This window comes from Montipora foliosa, chromosome 2 (assembly GCF_036669935.1).
Source record: "Montipora foliosa isolate CH-2021 chromosome 2, ASM3666993v2, whole genome shotgun sequence".
NCBI classification, from domain to species: domain Eukaryota; kingdom Metazoa; phylum Cnidaria; class Anthozoa; order Scleractinia; family Acroporidae; genus Montipora; species Montipora foliosa.
The window spans coordinates 665,385-675,384 of record NC_090870.1 but is presented as its reverse complement, the minus strand read 5'-3'; positions in this window follow the sequence as shown (position 1 = coordinate 675,384).

Sequence of the window (10,000 nt, the reverse complement as noted above, 5' to 3'; positions counted from 1 at the left end):
GTCCGGCTGGAATCGAACTCACTCGCGTGACAGTCTGGTGCTCAACCAACTAAGCCACCGGTGCGCGCTAACTGTATTAGGGAGTTTAAGATCTACGACGCCGACGTCGACGAAAACGTCACCTCAAAATATAACGTTGCACTATCGTAAGTTTCTCGCGGTTTGGCCATCTCGTTCGCGTCTTACAATGTGGCCGAAGTATCCTAAAAATAAATTGGTACGAGCGGTTTCAGAGCAAAAATAGAGAACGGAAGATTCACATTTGAACGCTCACGCTGTCGTCAAAACCTCAAATTTGGTGATCTCGCGTCGTTGTTGTGCAGAGAACCGCACGTTTGTGTGCTAAAATGCGTGCCGCACGTGCAGCACGATTATTTTTCCTCTTTTAACCAATGATATTGTTGTTTCGTGGCGTTCTCGTCGACCCACCGCGTCGTAGATCTTAAAGTCCCTAATGCAAACAGTGATCATTTAGTGGTCAGTTCGATAACCGGGTATTATTACGGCTTCAGTTATCTGTGGCAAAGAAAATCACTAATAAGGAAAAGTCCAAGCGACTACCAAAAACCTATAAAATGGCATTCAAAAGAGGACAGCCTTTCACTTACGTGTTCAAATCGGATTATCCTAGTTAATCATAAACATATCATAAACAATCATAAACAATCATAAACAATGACTAGCGTCGTAACTCTACAGTTAATTCTGCGTCTACAATAATAAATCTTCTCTTGGGATTAAAAAAAAATGCTTCTCAATTTTAAATTGCAAATTGTTTTTAAACAGTATAACGACGCCTGCTCTAGAACTAGAAAAGGTGGCGAAACAGGCGGAGTATCCCCATCCAAAGAGCCAGTAAGGTTCATTCTCATTTGTGCTATGTACCTCTTACAAAAATATATGGAAACCTGTTTTTCTTCAACCATAGAAAAGTCTCTCTTGGTTTAGAATTGTTTGACCGCCCTTTAAAATTCGGGAGAAAATAACCATATCGTCAGAACGCATGATGCGAAGAAGGTGTGAAAGGTTCTTCGAGGATAGTAACCGGAGAGCAGCTATGTAGTTTAGTATTGTAATTAACAGGCCTAGGTAAAGGTAAATGATGATAATAATCATAATCATAGCCATAATCATAATCATAATCATAATCATAATCATAATCGTAATCGTAACCGTAACCATAATCATAATCATAATCGTAATAGTAATCGTAATCGTAATCATAATCATAATCATAATCATAATCATAATCATAATAAATTTACCTCAATATTGCGCAGGTTACATAAATATATAACTATGATCACCTGCGCATTATAATGATTAAAAACTAAGAAGTATAATAATGTCAAATGAGCTACAAAAACCTACAACAAAAACTAAATAAATAAAAAGGAAAAAGTGGATAAATATATAGCTAGATGCAAATAAGTAAGTAAATAAATATAGAGAGACAGAGAGAGAGCGTGGAGGAGAGAAACCCTGACAATGTGCACCCCAAGTAATCATGTTTTGATCGAACATTTGCTCTGAGCGGGATTTGAACCCAAGGCCCCCCCGTTACTAGTCGGGTGTGATAATCACTACAACACCAGGACAACCTTGCTGGTAACACAGCCATTGAAGTGGTGATTGGTGATTTACGTGGTTAGGGCGTGGGCCCCCGGGAAATTTTCTTTTAAGGTGACAAGGTAGGGGAGCCTATAACTCCACGTGAAACCCAACTAAGGATCAAGTTAACGATGCACGACCGTAGCCAACTTAGCGGATGACTAGGAAGGATCCTCGAAGTCTAATATATAAATTAATTCCAATTAAGTCATAGGTATAAGCAGCTGGCCTAAATAAATGCGTTTTAAATGTATGCTTAAAATTGTTCAAAGCTCTACTGTTGCGAATTTTACTGGCGAGCGAGTTCCAAAGTTTTCAGGCGGCGACACAAAAAGCCATGTCTCTAAATGTTCTCTTACTTTCCAACTCAAGTAGAAGCTCATTGTTTGATCGCAAAGAATAGCGCAATGTACTCTTAATACCAATTAAATCATTGATACATTCAGGTGCAAGCCCGTTAGTAGCTTTAAATGCAACTACTAGTTTCTTAAATCCAATTTTAAATTGCACTTGCAGCCAGTGAAGCCTGAAAAGCACAGGCGATATATGATCAAAGCAGCAAACATTGCAAACTAGGCGCCCGGCTGTGTTTTGACACGCTGTAACTAACTTGCGTTAAACCATATAATAAAGTATGCACCAAACCATATAGTAAACTATTGCAATAGTCAATTCTACTAATAACTAGAGGCTGCACGAACCTTTTCATTGACTTAGTTGTTATGCATTTAATGTTGTGGAGGTGGAAATAAGATGAATTACAAATCTTATAGATTTGTCTCCCCATACGTTGTTGATCAAACCAGCAGCCCAAATTCTTGGCCCCTTGGGCTGAAGTAATCCGATGGTAGCCAACAGCAAGAGAGCCTGCGCTGATCTTAGACAGTTGCAGTCTTGTTCCAATAAGTAAATACTCAGTTTTATCAACATTTAGCTTAAGCCGATCAGTCAGCTTCCATGGACGTATGTCTTCTATACAGTGTTGCATTGACATAACTGCCTCATCCCGACTTGGTTGTGAATCAGGTTTAAAAGGAAGATAAAGCTGAGAGTCATCCAGCGTAGCAATGAACGTCAGGTAGATGTGCGTTTACAATCTCAACAAGCTTGGGTGAGTAAACGATAAACAATACGGGAGCGAGAGAGGATCCCTGAGGAACACCATACTGCAAGGAAAAACGGTCAGAGAGAATCACATTGACTGAGATGAGTTGCCTTCTGTATACCGAGAACCACTCCAAGACTTTACCCGAGACACCAAACCTTGACTGAAGACTCGTGATCAAAATACCGTGATCGATGGTATCGAAGTCCGCGCTTAAATCTAAAAGAACCAGCTAAGTTACATGACCCTTGTTCATATTCATATAAATGTCATCCTTCGCCTTTAAAAGAGCAGTATCTATACCATTGTGTTGCCTATACGACAACTGCAAAGCAAGATAGAGACCATTGGAAGACATATGGAAAAGCCGTTGATCTGATACGGAGCGTTCTGTCAATTTCGACACATAAGAAAGATTAATAATTGGGCGTTATTTTTCATACAGAAGATCGAGGCCACGTTTCTTGAGCAGAGGATTTACTATGCCTTCCTTCCATTAATCAGGAAAAGAGGCAGTCCCTAGAGACTCATCTGTGTAATTACAGGCAAAAGCTCATCAATACACTCTGGTACTAATAGAGCTGGCATTGGTTCCAAAGCACGGTACTTAGCACATTTCTTCACCAGCTCTATGACGTCATCATTATTTAAAAGCCTAAGCTTGCTGAATGATTCTCTCACAGGACGATCAAAGTCATATTTTGAGGATCCAGAAGAACTTCGTGCAGCAGTATCAAGATCCAACCGAATATCAGATACCTTCTCGACGAAGAAATTATCATAGCGTTAGCCAGTAGACATTCATCATCGTGTGGTGGAACTGGACTCCAGAATCTTGCTTTAGCAACCCCTTCGTAGCCCTGAAAAGTTTACCCTGATCGCCACTGTTTTTCGCGACAAAATCTTTACAGAACGCCGTGCGGGCATTGTTAATCAAAAAATAGGTAACACGGTTCCTGCATGTCTTGTAGTATTCAAAGCCTGATGAACACTTCGTCCTTCTCCAGCACTTCTCAGGCCTGCGCCTGACTCTCTTTAGCTTGTCTTATGTCCTCATTAAACCATGGTAGGCGTCGCCTCACAGTTACAGCCCTGGTTTTGAGAGGGGCGTGACAGTATAGAATTTCCGTAAGAGTAGAGTTGTAACAGCCAATCATCGCATCAAGGGAGCTAGGGGGTTAGTACACAATGCAGAGTCTCTCTAACAACTTTAAGACTTCTGTAGTTATGTTCCTTAACAGAAGAGGCCGGCCTTAGCGTTTGATGACTGCAGGTCAAACAGCAAAGTGGTCTGAGAATACGCGGTCTACCTGTGGCGTAGAGATCACAGATTGCAATTGGCGCCCGTTAAAATCAGATCCAGTGTGTGTCCATGGATGTGAGTAGTCCCCTTCGCATGTTGCTGAAGACTCAAAGAATCAAATAAATCCTGCAGCTTACTTGCATCCTTGTCACCAGCCACGTCCATATGGATATTGAAATCTCCTACGATGACCAGCTTTTCAGCGGCCAATATGATGGACTCCATTTTGTTTGAAAACTCTGCAAAGAAAGCATTCGTTGACATAGGGGTCTCAGCACTGTATGGCACGCGGTAAATAATTACCACACTGAGTCTACCTGAGCAAGATGTTACGAGCCATTCAGAAAACTCATTAATGAAGACTTCTTACCAGAAGATAGCTTAGACACACACAGGGTGTCCCTAAATAGCACACCGGTGCCACCACCAGTACTTCGACTCACACGTGGTTGATCAAGAATCTTGTAGCCTTCAGGAGTCGCCAGTGCAGGGGCAGCCACATCGTCAGTTGTTTTCAGTCAGCCCAACCAGATCAAACTGCGAGTCCATAACATAATCTGTCAAGTCAGCGGACTTATTTCCAAGCGAAAGGGCGTTAACTAACCAAAGCCTCAATGATTGATAGTGGTGAGGAGATCATCTAAGGGAATGTTAATCAAATTCGAATAGTGATGTTTTGTGTACCCCAGACGCCTTGAACAATGTCCATTGTTAGCACACAGTTGTTGGTCGTGTGAACAGGAATCCGAAAGGAATGCATGGAAAGAGCAACGAAAATATTGTCCATTTGCTTACCCCTTGACGGCGTGTCTTGACGGCGTATGTTTTCAAGAAGCGTGTAAAAGGCTGATGAATATTGCTTGAGATATTAAGGCACATTTTCCGAGTCAAATTGTTCACAATTAATGTAAAAATAATGACCTTTGACTTAAGCCTCAGATAAATTGCGCTTGTTGCGGGCTTTCATCTCTTTCATCATATCCTTGATTAAAATTCCCCGTTCCTTTTGAATAGCTCTTGTGTAACTTTTAGTAATGTACGCACCAGTGTGTAGTACTCTTGATTTTTAGTCTTACGTCGTTAAGACCAAACCTGGTCGCGATCCTCTTGGCATACTTCTTGCTTTGATTGGTCTGCCTCTAGTACTAAATCTTTTGCCAACACGATGAACTGCGTGGAATCGAATTCGTCTTTGCTTTCTTTGATGTTATTAATCCTAAATTATCCCGTCTGGTATACTGTTCGAGATTTGTATTCCGCTCTACTTTTCCTTTCAGGCTCTGTTCCAAGATACTTATCGCCTTCCTTAACAACTCTATTTTCGGAGATTTGTTTTATTGTTCCAGCCTTGAATTGTTTTTTCAAGATATCGACACCGTTATGAGTCAAATTTAAACTCGGTTGTAAATCTTTGACGGTATAATTCACTGCTTTCAGATCCAACTTAACTTCCTGCCGTAATTTGTTTAAGTTTTCGCGTATGTCAGCAAAACCCTCCACAACGAGTGACTTAAGAAATTCAATTGAGTCCTTCAGTCTACGATAGAGCTCGTTATTCCGCCACCAGTATCAGCCGCTCCTCCTTCATTAATTGACGAACTGGAGCCCTTTTTGAGCGTTTCCTCCCCATTTGCTCTTGAAAATACTGCTTAGTCTGTTGAAGATGCAATGTAAACGTTCTTATATACCTTTTGAGCTACACGTGTTAATTAAGCATCTTCCTTCTATACACTTTAAGCGTAGAAAACCATTTCTTTGACGAGCGTTCAAAGGCGTGTGTGGTCGCCATGACTGTCGGTCCAGTACTCAAGTATTTAAAGTTGGGCCAAAGTTTGCTACAATACGTAAATTGGTTCCTCGCAACTCCGTAAACAACTTAAAATTTAAAGGACCAACTTTTTTTTTTTCATGTTTAGGAACTTTTTTTGCTATATTCTTTAGCAACGTTCCCGATTTACAATTTTGAGCAGCACCCTTCTAAGAGTAATTCACGGTCGCAGCGAGATTGTTTTGTAGCTGCTTGATTCCTTTTTCTATTCCTCTTTCTTCTAAGCAGCCTATCTGCATGACTTTTGGTGAAAGAGCGTTTACTTAATATGTGAAAAGTTGAGGCGATTGCTTAAAATGTAATGCTATGTAAAAGCATTATTTATATTTCCTGCATATGGAGAGGAGTCTGAGTACAGAGTGTAGCTGCCTCCAAAGTTTTTTAAGGTGGCACTCATGTCGGCCGTACTGAAGTTTACTGAGGATTAGAGAGAAGCACTGGACAAGACAGAAACTGTATATGGGGTGTCACTAGTTCTGAGGAAGACATTAAAATAAAATAAATAATAATAATAATAATAATAATAATAATAATAATAATAATAATAATAATAATAATAATAATAATAATAATGCCAAGCATACATCTACATGCATACATGCAATCGTGCATTATTTATTTTAACAGAGGCCTTGCCTGTGTTTCATTTCTTACTTTTCCCCTGCCATTTCTTTTACTTGTATTTTATTATTATTTTATTTTACTTTCCACCCTTTTGGCAAAATGATTTTTTTCTTACTTACGAAAACGAGCCCGAGTACAGAGTGGACCAGTCTGTATGGTCTCTTACGGGGACACTCGAGTCCCCGTAAGAGACCATAGGCCCTATCAATTAAAGATTACTGAGGATCAGACTGAAGCATTAAAGAAGAGAGAAACAGCGTCTTTGGTGACAACAGATTTGTGTAAGGGGTTGAGATCTTCTGGAATCTTCCCTACTGGAATTGATGCGCTTATAACTTTTGTTTGCGAACATCAAGACCAACTGGAGAAGGTTTTTGAAGCAGCCGTACCCTCCAGTGCGTAGTTCCCGCTATAACAGTGGCTTAGTCACTGCTTCGTCGCTGACTACGATGGTTAGCAAATTCGCTTACAACATCAGGTATGCCGTGAAGTCAGGCATTATACATCTCACTGATGAAAATAAGCTGTTAGAAATGTAAACATTGACAAGATGATAACAATTTACTAGTAAATTAAATTAGCTCTTAAAAAAATGTTCTACAAATGTAATCGCCTTATCCCGGATTACGATTTTTATTGGTAGTGATATCGCATTGAAACTTTATTATTGTACGTCGTATCTCGTTTAAAACGTTTTACCTGTTGTAAACATGTTTGGAAGCACTAAACACACAAGACCCGTGTCCTTGACCTTAGCCCGTGAGTCTATAGCATCATCTCATCCACAACTGGAAAGTAGAAGTGTAGCTATAATGGAATCTCATTTAACAAGTATTCGGTTTACGAGTTAGGTTTACAACCAATGCGTAATTTTATACTTGGGTCAAATCTGATCTACAATAGGTGAAAGAAAGACTATTCCATATGTCTTTGCTTCTTTTTCTTTAATTAGCATCTAGTTTTCGGATCCGTTCCAGCCTTTTATTTCCTTGTTACTTCATTAGGTAAATTCATGCCACTATTTATACACTTATATTCAGGTTTGCATGCAAATGCGAAAATTGCGATTTTTGCGAAAAATCGCAAAAATCGTAAATGGTGCAAAGAAGAAGACAAATGCCCAACTAGGACTCGCGATTTTTGCGAAAATTGCGATTTTTCGCAAAAATCGTTAACATCGCAAAAATCGCGACTCTTCTCGGGGACTTGTGTTCTCTACCATTTCAGTGTTGTGCGCTGTTCGCAAAAATCGCAGAACACCGAAAAGCTAGAGAGGACAAGTCCCCCAAACGCGTTGCGATTTAAACGATTTTTGCGAAAATTGCGAAAACTCTCAAAAGCTTGAGAAGACAAGTCCCCCAAACGTGTTGCGATTTTTGCGATTTTAACGATTTTTGCGAAAATTGCGAAAAATCGCAAAAATCGCAAAACACTGAAAAGAAAGCGAAAACAAGGCCAGGACAAGAGTCGCGATTTCTCTGTGGGTGACAACCCCGTGCAAGCAGGAGCCCAGACTACAGTTTGATATATTACTTCTTGGGAATCGAGTGCCAGCCGTTTGACGGCGTAAGAATTCTTCAATTTTATTGCGTGTGTCAACCAACGAATTCAAAATCACTGAATCTTGAATATATGGTTTCGCCAAGCTTTTAAGCACTGAAGCAATCATTACTAACTGAAAGCAATGAAATAACTGGAATACAAATTCACGAGTTGCTGAAAGTGTGGTGTGGTGTGAATAAATAAAACCATTTGCTCTTTCCATGTAGTAAATGCCACAACTTCCACACATTACAAGAACAAACAATAACGCACGAATAGACCAAATACGTATCCTTAACGAAATTGCAATGGGTTTATTTACAGAAAGTGAATTTCAAAGCGCACAAAGAAACTATTAAAGTGTCTTTCCTTATCCTGAACTCGAAATATTTAAACATGCATTCAATGTAATACGTGAGTCAACACTACCTAATTTGAATAAGGATCCAACTGTGACAGTAACGCAACACCATCCGACTACTTGTCCATCAAAACAATGCAATCGTAAGATTTATCACGTAAACTGCTTCTTTTTGAGGGCAAGATCTATGGTTAAAGTTGATGGCGAGTAGTCCGAAGTGCGGGTTCACATTCGACAAATCGAAGCACGTGCACGCGTAGTGTGCGGACGCAGGATTTGCTTGCTCCGGCTCCGGCGATATCACCGAAAATTTTAGTCCAAAATATATATGCCCGATACACGTCATTCGAAAGCCTCAGTTAGTTCTTTGGTGGCTGAAGTAAATGTTCAAGGAGAGTTTGTAACAGTGGCAACGCTTCGCGAGATGTTACAGATGCAGGAAAGAATGTTCAAAAGCTTCTTTGACTCGATCGTAACTAACGTGAACACTCGCCTCGACTCTTTAACTCATTCAGTAGCTGAGTTAAAAGCAAGAATTGCTAGTTCGGAAAAGGAAACGGGTGATCTTAAAAACAGCCTTGAGTTTTAGCAAAAGGACATTGATGACTTGAAACCATCATTACTTAAATTACAAGAACTGGACTCCGCCATTGAAGAAATTCAAGACGACTTAGACCATCAAGAAGGACAAATGGAGTATTTAGAAAATCAGAGTAGGCGAAATAATGTCAGAGTGGATGGCATTCCCGAAGAGGATAAAGAAACATGGGAAGAAACTGAAGCTAAAGTAAAGCAAGTTTTGAAAGACGAATTGAATCTCGCCAGTGCTCCTGACATTGAGAGAGCGCATCGCGTGGGTAAAAGTTCTCGTAGGCCAGCTTCGGCCCAGAATTCTGCAAATCGTCCTCGAACCATTGTTTGTCGCCTTCGTGACTGGAAAGAGAGGGAAACGATCCTGAAATGTGCCCGAAGAATTAAACCCGACAGTATATTTGTGAAAGAAGACCTATCTCCAGCAACCCTTGAGAAAAGAGAAAGTCAACGTGCAAAGATGGAAGCAGCCAAGAGAGCAGGGAAGATCGCTTATTTTGTGTTAGACTGGTTATTAGAGACAGACCTTATGTCGAGAACAGCTAAGTTATTTATTTCTTACTGCTATTTTTCCCCTGTTTTTTTTTTTTTTTCTTTTTTTAATTTTGTTTTCCCCCACTCTGAAAATGTGTGTCTTTCCGGAATTTTCATTTCCGTTTAACGACCTTGATGACGCCGACTTCAACCTAGCAATTTATGAAATGCAAAATGGTCCTGTTCGCTATGATGCTGATAGATTGGCTAGTTTAAGTTTCAATCTTTTACTCCACAATATTAGAACAAATCTAGCTCGTTCATTTGACCTTGACCCTGACACCAACCTCAGGGATTTATTTAGCGATGACTGTGAATATTTCATTGAAGATCAATTTAATGACATGCTATCTAGTGAAGATTCGCGTATTTGTGACAGCTTTTCTCTACTGCATCTAAACATTCGTAGCCTACATTGCAATGCTAGAAAAATTAACGGATCTTTTATCTAACGTAAATTTAAAATTCTCTTTGATTGGTATTTCTGAAACTTGGCTAAAT